The sequence below is a fragment of the Augochlora pura genome, chromosome 8, assembly GCF_028453695.1.
Source record: "Augochlora pura isolate Apur16 chromosome 8, APUR_v2.2.1, whole genome shotgun sequence".
In the NCBI taxonomy this organism is placed as follows: Eukaryota; Metazoa; Arthropoda; class Insecta; order Hymenoptera; family Halictidae; genus Augochlora; species Augochlora pura.
Genome location: NC_135779.1, coordinates 10,117,316 through 10,129,822, shown reverse-complemented (window position 1 = coordinate 10,129,822; position 12,507 = coordinate 10,117,316). Strand labels below are relative to the sequence as shown.

Genomic DNA, 12,507 nt, shown 5'->3' with positions numbered 1-12,507 from the left:
CGTAGTGAATGAGAATTCGGGAAATTTCATGACTCGTTCATTGCTTCCCAGAGCAAAGCAGTGTTCCGCTCGTTGGCTCGACTACTTAGCACGATGCAAGTTCGCCTCTCATTGCCCACGGTTTTAACATTAGATTTAGGAACCGGAATTTATCACTAATTTGATAATTTACGATTTTAAAGATTCAAGATTTTAAAGATTGAAGATTTTAAAGTCTTAAAATCTTAAAGATTTAGGATTCTAAAGATTTAAGATTTTAAAGATACATTTATGAGTTATTCATTCAATGTATACATTACCTATGACAAGTATTACAACAATGGCTCTCGTTCGAAATGAAAGTAATCTAAGAAACAAGAATGACCTAAAACCAGCTGCTCTTAGCGCATCCATAAATCCGACGTTAATTCAAACGATAGCGCGCAGTCAAATAATTTTTTTCAAGGAGAACTTCCATCCCTCTTCCATCATCTCCTACGGACGGCCGGAGATTAATCGTCAAAAAATGAGTTGAACTTTTTCCGAGGAGCCTTGGCGGAACGCGGAAATGAAAATCCAGTCTCGCGGACGAATTAATTTCGCCTCTCGCGGTGTTCCCGAGGCGTGGCGTCGCGCGGCGTCGCGCGGCGCGGCGCGGCGCGTCGCGACGCCGGCAAAGAAACTTCTGCAGGAAAGAAGATCAGGAATGATAATCCGCGACGTTCGAAGGGGCGTCACGCGGGGAATCCGGCAAATGTTGCGTGGGAACGATAGTGGCCCGAAACTTTGCCCTTTCCGGGGGAACGTATGGAAACCGAGCCGCGCTTTATTGAAAAGTTTCCGAGAGCCGGTTAAGTGCGAGCGAAGTTCCGCGAGGATTTCTCGCTCTGGAACGGCGACGGCCCCAGCTAGTCCCCCCGCTCGATCTATCAGTCCACGACGCACGTCGTTGCGTTCAAAAATCTGGCCAAAATTTGTCTAATCTGGCGTCTACAATTTGTAACGAACGTAAATTATTGCTCTGCGTTAAAAGTAAAAATTGCAGTGTATGCCATTTTTCTCTTTGCTCGTTTCTGAGATATTGTTCGGATATTGGAATACTATTTATACACGATTAAGAAGTCTCGTTTATTTTTCTTAACGTGTAATTTTTAAACAAGCGTACATTATAATTTTTAGTAATATACACTCTTTTATTGTACGTCGGTTTAAATTAATTCTAGTTCGAAGGTGGACTATTATTTAGTGCGACATTTCCCACTTGTGCACTTTCTAAATTGTTTCCAAGCGAGTCGCGCTATTCTTTTCCGCATCATTAGAAGCCATAGCCTCCGTTAACAATGCGTAAAGAACATGAATTTCTTCTTTCTTCTTTCTTCGTAACCACAGAATGATCCACTTGCGCCTGGCTCGTGCGAATCGGAACGATGCAGTGCGTGCACCGCGGAAGAACGTTCGCGCGTTAAGTAACCGCAGGCACGTAAAGCGTTAATAGTCGGGGACCGGGGTCTAATCCCGCCAGGAACTATCCGCAGACTCAATCCATCTCGGTCCAAGTGCGAAGCACGACGGAGCTTAACCCAGAAAGACGCTCTTTTGATCCATTCAACCGACCAGGGAGATCGTTTCGCCAAATGGGAAAGACACCAGGAATTTCCAGCTGGTCTACGCGGGGGGCGAGGAGCGACGGAGACGGTGCGGGGGAAGCGAGAGAACGAGAAGGAGGGACGATGGGAAAGTGAGAGAACGGGAAAGCGGGAGAACGCGATTGGAGAGAGCGAGCGAGAAAGCGAGAGGCGAGAGGAATAAAAGTGAGAGCGCGGCGGCGAGCCGTCGAAACGCGGCTCGGTGAAAAAGTTCTCCGTCAGGCGGTTTGTCTATTGTCCGCCCCCCTTTCGGTCGGAAACTTCCCAAGAATGCCGTGCGAGAGGGCCACGTGTGCCGCATGAATTATTTCACCGGGCTTTTCCTACGGCGGGGACGCGGCGGGGAACCCTTCCGCTCTAATTGCCGTAATCGCCTCGGTGACGTTGCTACGGAATATTGAAAATTCTACGCGAGCCAGGGCGTCATTGCCCTTCGCTCGCTCGTGGAAACTCTTCGCTCGCTCGTCTTGAATTACTCCGCCGGGGTATGTTAAGCCGGCTCTTCTGAAGGGGTGAGAACGGCCGTGTGACAGCCTGCCCGGATCGAGAGAGGGCTGGCGCGCGTTCTGTCGCGTTCGAAACACGGAAACGAACCCTCTCCTGCCGCGGTCATTACGGTAGCGGCCTCGATGATAGCGCGCGTCCACGGCGAAATTGCCGCGGAAATTGCGAACATTTTAAATCCGGAAATTCCCGGCATCATCCCCCCGTTCTTTATGCGTCCGCTGCACGCTCGATTTTATTTTAACCTCTGCACCGCATTTACCTATTTTCGTTCGTTATTGTGCCCGGTTATAACTAAACTGCGGATTTTATGCGTTCGCGACAGAACCGAACGGCTGCGACATAAAACACCGGCACTGTTACGCGAAAGCGTAACAATTCGATTATGTTACTCGTTAAAATTATTCGAAATTGAAGCACATGTTTATTTTTATTTCGCACGAAGATTCGCAGTCCGGATACAATTAGTCCGCGGACTTCGATGCGATACAAAAATTCTTTGCATTCATTTCCAGACACAGCAGCACTATATTTTTCTTTTCGTTTAATAATTTTAAAAAGTACCAATTAAACCAACCGCACTATCCTAACGCTTATTGCTTTATAACAATGGAAAATCTATATTTATTTAGACATCCATTCGATCATTTTCTATGCGGAAGTGTTTATAAATTCGGCAACATAGAAACAAAAATTTCAGATAGGATCATTTTGACCGACCGGTGGTTTAGGCTTAAATGGCCAGGGACTCGTTGAAATTCGAAGGTTCATATTTTTTTAGTTACATTTAACAAGCTCTGGATTACGTGGAATGACAAGATGCACGAAATGTCTCCAATTTCTTGTCGGTCTACTAACCAAGACCTCGCCAATTTATACGGCGAAGCGTAAAGCGCCGGGGTCTCCCAAATGACTCTGCGACCACTATCGAGAAACCGGGGTGTCTTCGCAGCAATCGACGCCTAATTCCGTAAGTGCGCTATTGATTATGCAGGGACGGGAGGCGCTGTCCTCTGTAATTCCGTAGCGAGACCACCCGGCCGATACGAGTTTATATTCTGCGTCTCGGCGGCAAGAAGACGCGGCGAGTGCGGTCGCCCTGTAATTGTCGCGATCGTCGCCGGTTATTGCGGCTAATTAACGTCCGTTCGTTAGCTGCTCTTTTCCCGGGCCTCTCTCATCCCGACTGGCTGCTAACCAGCGGCCACGGCGTGTCCTTCTGTCGGTCCGCTTCTTCTTGAAGCGCCGCGAGAACGAGCCCAGCGTTCTCTGTTCTCCGAGCACACTTTCGATCTACCTTTTTTCAGCGTGGAACTCCCCTCTCTCTCTCTCTCTCTCTTTATCTCTCTCTCTCCCCGGCCAGCAATGAAATCATCGAACGATCATAAAGTATCCCGGGACCGTGTTCCATCCATTAATCTGTTCTCCGGATTGCTGCGGGACTGTCCGGCGCGGAGACTAATTGCGTGATCGATTATCTTGTAAAGCGGCGGCTCGCGGGAGAACTGGTCTCCCGGCGGACACCTAATCGGACGAGTTAAGACGTTAACGATAGACTTTGTAATCTTGTCGCTAATTGACCGCAATATAGCCGCGTTCTTTCGGTTTCTCGTCGCGGCGAAGATTTATCGGGCCGCAGACGAACGGGCGCGATTCTACGCGATCGATAACGGTGCACGGAGATCGGAAGCGGGCAAATAGAACCGTCGCGTAGCGATCCGGTTCGAAGAATGCGGCGGCGTTTAACGAAAAAGTAGACTTTTCCAAACTGATGTTGCTCGACTGATTGCTTGAACTCTTCAAATCGAACCACTGCGCGTCGATGCACGATAGGATGTTTGTCCGATTTCGTTGAATATAATTCTACGGTTATAAAAGAAAAAGTTAATTACTAGAAATTTAAGTTGGAACGCATTTATTGGAAATGGGTGTTTAAATACATTTAACCCTCTTAGTACCGAACAACGATATATCGTTGTTGGCTATTGTTGGAAAGATAGTTTTCTTAATATTTTTATTAAACAACAATTTCATTTCTTATTTCTTCGCCCTTTATGAATTTGTTATTTATCAGGCTTTTCACAATTCTTGCAATTTCTTTCCGAAACTTTATCAATCTTCGTCAAACGAGTTTTAAACATTTCACTCAGATACAGACACTTTTGGCCGGTACTAAGAGGGTTAAACTAAGGTGTAGTTTTAAATAAAAGAAACTTTATTTTACGGTGCGTGAGGAAGCTCTTTTCTATGCAGATGCTTTTCTACAACTGACCGTGGCCATTCTGGAACCCCAGAAAGAAACTCGGGTCCCCTCGTAATTCGAAACTGTTATGCTTGTGCCTCGCAAGGCCAAGCACTTATACGAGGTGTATATTTTCCTATCTTAATTTCCATCGTTTCTAAGAACATTGATTTGTTTTTGTCCATGCACAAATATCGTATTGTGGGTAATACGTAATATTCCAATAGCATTCATCGAACTATAACATACAGGATTCACATAGTTACCATGAAAGAATTTGAAACATTAGTGATAAGAACTTTGAGCGATATTTCTTCAGCTTCTCTATAATATGTAATTCGAATTCGTTGGTAGACTTTCCGAGAGCTACCATTGATAATAAGAGACAATTTGGAGAGAAGACCAGATTCATATCGATTCGTTTTCTGACAGAAATAATAATAATAATCAGAGCACCGTGTTTGATACGTTAATAATGTAAGAGACTTCTCGCGAGAATGGTGAAGCGTAAGATTGAACGGAACTGAACGCAGCCCGATTTTATTCAGAATTTGCCCAACGATTTAGCGCAAGAGAAAGAAAATTTCATTTAATCCCGGCGTTATTACGGGAGAGCAAATTAACATAAATTTCCGGTCCAGTTATCAGTATTTGAACTGCAGACTTGCAGGGAACGTTCCTTTCCTGAATTATTAAAATGTAAGCCGGCCACGATAAGGCCAGTTGCGAAAAGAATTATAAAGCTAGAGATTAAGAAGAAACGTTTAGAAGGAAAATCGTGTACATCGTTAATCCTGCAATGTACACCCCCGGGGTCTCTCACGGGCTCCGGTAGAATTTCCAACGACCTTGTCTCGCTATCCTGTATCGCAAAACGTGTACAAATATTCCTTCTCATTAACTCCTTTCGAACAGTTCTGCTCTTCGGTCTGATATTAAAAACATAAAAGTGGAATGTTTCGGTGCATTCTCACGAACGGAAGTTATATCTTTCTGTCGAATCGAAGTAAAAGACAGTTTGTTATTTAAAGAGAAATTTAATTAGACGTCTAATAAATATGTATCCTGTTTATTTAATATTTAATATTATTTAACGAAGAAGTTCTAATCGTTGCAATATTGAATAGAATCGCACAGCAAGGGTTTAACTCCTTGCATTATGATAACGAGTCAGGTTAACTCGTAACGAACACATTTAGTGCATGATTCGATAAATAAGGCTGCCAATCATTTTTATTAAATCGAAACACGATTTGAATTCTCTGTCATCAAGATCTGGGAATATAAGTAAATGAAGACAATCGATAAACAAAAATCATTTCGTGACATCAAGGAAATTATTAACCTCTTAGGCACTGAGCACCACTATAGTGGCTTTCGCGTACGTGAAAAATAAATTGTTAAAGTTAAAATGCGTGTATCATATCTTTAAGAGAAATTATAATTTAATCACCAGACGCTTCATTCGAATGTACTCGTGTAAAGCAGGGCTTCTTAAACTATGGGTCGCGACCCCAAGTGGGGTCGCGTAGCAAAATTCTGCGGACGCGAGAGATTTTAATGTCAAATATTTATATATACCATTTTATAACGTCACTAGAGTTGGCGGAATACAGTGGACTTGCAGCGTCTAGACACGCGCATTTGTTGATTTGTTACCTAATAAATTTGTTGTTGTTACCTAATAAACAAATCATCAAAAAATATTAATTTATTTTTCTTTTATATTTGTATGGGGTCGTCAAGAAACTCGCAATCATAAATGGGGTCGTGAATAACAAAAGTTTAAAATGCCCTGGTGTAAAGAACAGCATTATCCGTCACACATTGCAGTGCCGTGTCATTTACACGTAATTCGCGTTGAACACTGCCGCACCGAGAAACAGCCCCGCGTAAAGTTCCGCCGTGCCTAAGAGGTTAAGTATGAAAGAGTAATAATCAACGTAGCTCTGAAAGACATCGTAGCGGAAGGGGTTGAACAGATCCCATATTGCACAGTCGGCCAGTAAACCCGTTAACCAGACTTCGAAGCGAGCGCCTGCTCGCGCGAGTTCGCGTCCGACAGCTCGCGTGAAGTCGAGCCCGCGCGCGGCCCGGTTAGGGGTAGAAAATTGAAAGTGTCAGAATCCTGTCGCGCGGTCACGATAAGTTCGTCAAGCCGGGGCGGTATCGGGGCTCGCTCACCTATCGTCTGCCTATCAGGTGATCAGGGTGAGGAGGTGATCGCGGGGGTTCACGCGACGTTATCGGCCGGGGTCTCGCGTGCGGCACGAACGTGGCCGGGAGCACCGCGGAAACGCGTCCGGCCACCGCCGCCTTCTCCTTTTCCCGGAGAAAAACCGGCCGCGATCCGTCGCCTCGATCGCACCGGCGAGCGGCCGCGGAATTGCCGCGATCCGGCGACAAGAAGGAGGCGTGCCTGGATCTCGATCACGCCGCGCCGCAAACTTTCATTAACCGTGAACCCGCTGGAATGCTCGGGGACCGCGAGCCTCGATCAATTCATCCCGCTTGCCGCTTTCAAAACGCTAAACGGCACGACGGCTAGGAATGCCGGTCGAATTTTTGCCGAAATAATGTCAGTCGAATTTTTGCCGAAATAATGTCACTCGATTTTTTAACGAAATAATGTCAGACGATGATCCTAGAACGGACAAAAGCAATTCTAAATCGTACAGACAAGGGGAAGAAGAACGGAGGGATCAAGATTGCTTTTAATAAAGTTTTCAACATGTATGAAAATTATCGAATGCATATTTTGAATGTTTACAAGCTCAGATAAAATAGTAATATTTCAATAAAGGAATATTTTAGTCACTGTACACGGTTCCTCTAGCATTTATAAAAATAGTTAAAATAGTAGCCCAAACGATAACATCAGTGATCTAAAACAGCTACTGCATTCTGTAGAATGTCTCTAGACAATGGAAAGCTCTAAAAATTTCTAAAAAAGCTCGTCCTCAAAGGCACAACCATTTTTCAAAACCGTCTGCGCGTATCGTTCGAAAGTGCTACCTCATCGATCCAGGAAAACAGAAGAGCATCGCCGGTGACAGCTTTCACCAGCGATCCATGATCGACGGATCGTATCCCGGCACTCCGGTCGTCCCGATGGCGGTTCAGGAGCCGCAGCATTGCAGCGGAGTGGTGCACGCGCGTCCTTGACGTAACTGGTTCGAGGAATGCCGTTGCATAATCGGCGAGAAACCGCGGCGCGCTGCGGCCAGAAAGATCGGCTGAGATCGAGCTGGATCGCAGCACCCGGCAGCCTTGAGGCTGATCATCGGTGCCTACGAACAGCTGTTCAACCGGAAGCAGCGCGCCGGATTCGTCTATTTGGATGAAGCGGCCGCAGAGTGGCGTAAAAGCCCGGAATCATGGCCGAGTCATTAAAAATTGATGCCGTTGGCGCGGTGGCTTTAACTTACGAATTGGCTACTTTAGCCTCTTCAGGAATAAATTTTTATCCCTAAGATAATTAAATGTACACACACGTGGCAGTATCCCTGAAGAGGTTAAGCTCCTGAAAACAAGCGAAAGTCTTTGACTTTCATTCAAAAAGTTTGATTTGTCATTCCTTCAAGTACGCGTTTGCCATATCGGATTCGTCATTATGGTTTAATTAAGGGATCCAATTTATTTAGATCCGCGCAGTTTTTATTAGAGCAGTTGTTGCAGTAATACGATTTATTCAGTCAATACTCATGAAAGTGAATTTACAATTTTTATAAATGTAAAATGAGAAACGGGACATTTAACCGCGGTCCGTTTAGTGTTAAGAAACTTTACACACAAATGTTCAATTAAATCCGTGGATCTCGTATATTTTCATCATGATTTCAGTCCTGTGTACTGTCCGTTGCTCAAAAGATAGCACAGAGAAGAGTGTAGTACCGATTCCCATAAACCTACCCATGTTAACGCCTTGCAGGAGCAGAGTAAACATGTTTTCCTTACTGACAGTAATGATCCCTTCCCATCATCCCCAATTTCCACAAAACGGGGGACTCGAGCCTGGCCGATTGCAAACAAACAATGCCTTCTGACTACCGCCACCTTCCCCATAGCTCCTTCCATTTTGTTTTCATACCAGACTTCTGATTATTATTGGCTCGGTAAAAGAGCCAACGCTGAACAAGAGACACGATTAGGTGGAACAGGCGACCGATGGTGTTGCTCCTCGCGTCGATCTTCTTGTATATCAATAGAAGCGAGCAAGATACTCTCCTCCTTACTATCTCCGCAGAAATTGTGCCATCTGTTCAACAACGGACAATACCAGCCCCGCGAAGAATGGTCAAAGGAACATCGTCGCGGGAGTCGCGTAATCTCGCCGGAGTCATGCGAAGAAGCCGGAGGCAGTTGGAAGATGGAGTCGGACGAGTCCGGGGATCGTCGTGAGAAGCTGTCAGGTGTATATTGACGCGGATAACGGAACGACAACAGACCGGAGACAACGGGGGACAGGGAACACGGGCGCGGGGCGTGCGTGTCGCGGGGGCTGCGGGCGGTCGCTAATGGAGGAAAAACAGAAGGGACCAGAAGGAAAACAAACAGAAGGGTGTACCAGGGTGGAGGGACAAGCTATCGCCGGCTCTCTGGGAGCCCCTCGCCGCGGTAACGAAGAGTGACTTCGTCTTCCGGCACGCTCCATCGGCGATGACGAAACGCGTCGCGTCGCGCCGCGGACGGGCTTCATATACAAAGCGCAGCGGCTCGCGACGATATCGATCCACTTAGAGGGTTCGGCAACAGTCGCCTGGGAGGGTGGCCGAAAAAAAAGGAACCCGGTGAAGAAGAGGGCAGCGTGGATTCCATGGGGGTGTCTGCCGCGCGAGAAAACCAAAACGTCATCCCTCCCCACGACCACCCGCGCCGGCTCGTGAGCTCGGCGAAGTTGGCGAACGCGATGAGAAACAAGCTTACGCGTTCTCGGACTTTTTATCTCGCGTGGAAGCTCTTCTCCTGAATCTTTCAACGATTCTTTCGTTTCGTGTTACATATGTATACTGCGCGGAAACTGTATCTTCTTCAATCATTTTCTGCTCCGTGGATTATTCGGAGAAAAATGGTTGCGCGTCAAGCATTTTTACGAAGCGAAAGGGAAAGTCTGAAGGAAGTTGCACGGACTGATTAATTCATATGCCTTATGTGGTTGATTGATATGATTCATATGCCTCATTATGTTCCATCGATGGAACATAAAATCATCATGCTCCAATTAGATAATATTCAATATCTTGTAATATTGCGATCACCTATTAATGGGAAAGCTTATGATGAATACTAGTAAGCAATGAAGATATTTATATGTTTTTTTACTTCAACGTTGCCTCGATGCAAACGGCCATCCCTCGAAGCGCTTTTAACACTAGATTTACGGAATCCGTCATAATGACGGGTCACTGATTTGTTAACGTTCTATTATTCAGATTTTAAAGATACATTTATTGCTTATTTGTCGATTATATTTACTATAATGATTTATATTTATTTATTTATCGACTACATTAACGATTAGAATAAATCGTTACTTTCATAAACAAATATAAAACGGCTGCTTTTATTACTCCCTAAACCTAGTGTTAATGAATCAATCCTACTGCTTAAGCCTGTTATCTGTTACTGCATAACCTCATACTATAGAAAATCGCCAACTATCCCATACTACATTATGAATAGATAAGTAACTCTAAAATCTTCAAAATTCCTCCGCCTATAAAAAAATTATTACTGTCACAACATGGACCCTTTCAAACCACGCCTCTTTTGCTAATAAAGTTTTTCTGTATCTCGAAAAGTAACTGAGATATTCTAGGTGATCAAAGTTATTATGCATTGGCCTGCATATACTGTGATATCCCTTATTAAATTATAAAATTTAACAAAAATATCGCATGTTATGAAGACACGAAGAAAAAGAAGTATATACAGTACAATTACAGCAACACATAAACTTTTCAAAGAGATTCCACAAGTTAACTGGTTACAATGAGAAAGAAAGGGCGCCGAGAATCTGTCCGCACCCCAATCTGAATCTATTCCACGTCGATCCGCTTCCCCCAGCGATCCACAAGTCACACGATCCCGGCGTTCAAAGTCTCGAAAGGATTTCTCCCGTGGGCGTTATTGAAAAAACGGGGCCACATTCCACCCCTTTGTCCGGCGCCCTCGCGGGGATAATGCTCGCCGGGCATCCGGACACGGTTCTTTCGTACCTGGCCGGGGTAATGAAAATTGCACGAGCATCCGATAATTGTCGGATCGGGACTCCGGGCGCGGCGCGCTCGGACCCAACCGACAGATATTTCAATGAATTCATTAACGAATCTCGCGCCGCGAATAAACAACAGCCCGATTTAATTAATCCCGCGACGCGTTCCCGATATTTATCGCGGCGCCGTGTTCGCCGCAGTTTTCAATAACGCGCCGCGTCGTTGCAAATCATATTTCCGCTCGCGCGAACGAGCGAGCCGGGCCAGCGCGCGAGTGCACGCGGAAGAAACGGCGGCCCTTCGGATTCGCGGATACGTGCGCGGAAAATGAGATGCGGCCCGGTTCGGTACGATAATACGCGAGGAAACTTAATATTTCGCGGGTGCGTCGGTGTTCGCCGATCGGCGTATTGGACGGGATTAAATGACACCGGTAATTAAACTCGACTCCGCGTTTTTCACCGGAACATCGCGCGGCGTCGGTGAATTTAATGATGTTTTTTCCCGGCCGATCGGGTCCATTTGCTTCGGATGCGGAATAAGCGAATTTTTAATGACCACCGAAAAACCAGTGGAAATTCCGAATATTCTGCTTGAAAAATTGCATCGATTATCACCTATTTGACCTTGACACTGAACCTACAGAGTTCTAAACCTGGCACTGACCCCGATTACTTCGCAGCGATGATGGGATTGAATTTATTTAGAGTTCTCACCGTTTTTGTTTACGCTATTTGCTTGCATTACAAAATTGATCCAGTTATTTCCTACGGAAAGAATCTTTGCAATTTAAACAACTTTAAAGTAAAAACATTTGACACCGTTCATTTTGATTGGCAGGTAGGTTTAGTATTAATAATCTTCCTGCTGAGGCGAGGCCATCTTTATTTCTTAAACGCCTCCATTTTCTTTCATTCCTAGACGTCTCTGTCATCTTATTTGAGCGCTATGTTATTTCCATCAGAATCCTGTCTCGTTATTATAGTGCCGGGGGATGAAAATTGCAGTGTTGTACCTAATAACTCCTTGACGTACTTTCACGTGTCTGACTCGTAGTAATGATTACTAATGATAGCCTGTTTAGTATGAATGTTATTCCGCTTTTTCAGTCGAAATGAAATCCTGTTCTCTTGTCGTTATAATGATCAAACACTGACATGAACGGAAGTATACTGTAAATATACATTTTTTTCTGCCCTGAAAAGTTATTATAATCAGATAACATGCAATCATTGTAACTGTGAAGATAATAGTATTGCAAGGGGTTAGTACGTTTTGCAGACGCTGCGTGACGCCTATTAATTTCTTACGCGTATTTCTTGCATTTATCCTCGTTATTTCTGTAAAAATAAATCTAGACATTTTCCTCCGAAGTGATATAACTTAAACACGTTCGTCGCCGCGTCACCCGTATCTGGGTGGCAGATATGCTTCTGTGAGGCCCCGTCACCGAAATATGGGAGACACTCTTCTCACTCAAGATTTTATTTATTTAATTTATGAAAGTCCCATTTGTAGCACAGAAATTTAATGAAATAATCACCGGCAAATATAAAATATACAAAATAAAAATAAAAATACTAAAAATTCATACATTATTACATTTGTTATACATTAATTTATATTTAATATATAAAATATAACGTTATCCTATGCGTTCTGACTACCGAATTTAGAACCGGTAAGAAACTCGAGCGATTCGCGCTGGGCGACGAAACGTGTTAAACATAATCTCGTAAACGTTCGGACGATGAATGTTTAGAATATGTTCATCGGCAGATACCGGGCTTCGTGACTGCTCTATGGAAACTCGAGACCGGAGGGGTGGATCGCGATAATAGGTTCTGGAAGAGGATTTCCGGCGGTCTTTTAAGGCGCAGTCGACGCCACGATTAATGCCGGGACCAGCCCGAAGTAACGT

The 12,507-nt window shown here is 44.7% G+C and overlaps 1 protein-coding gene across 1 annotated transcript in view; it reads right to left on the bottom strand.

The window, feature by feature from the left end:
* The window catches only part of Mthl1 (adhesion G-protein coupled receptor methuselah-like 1), a 239,277-nt gene that overhangs the window by 58,212 nt on the left and 168,558 nt on the right, over positions 1 to 12,507 (bottom strand). The gene's annotated exons all lie outside the window — the stretch shown is intronic.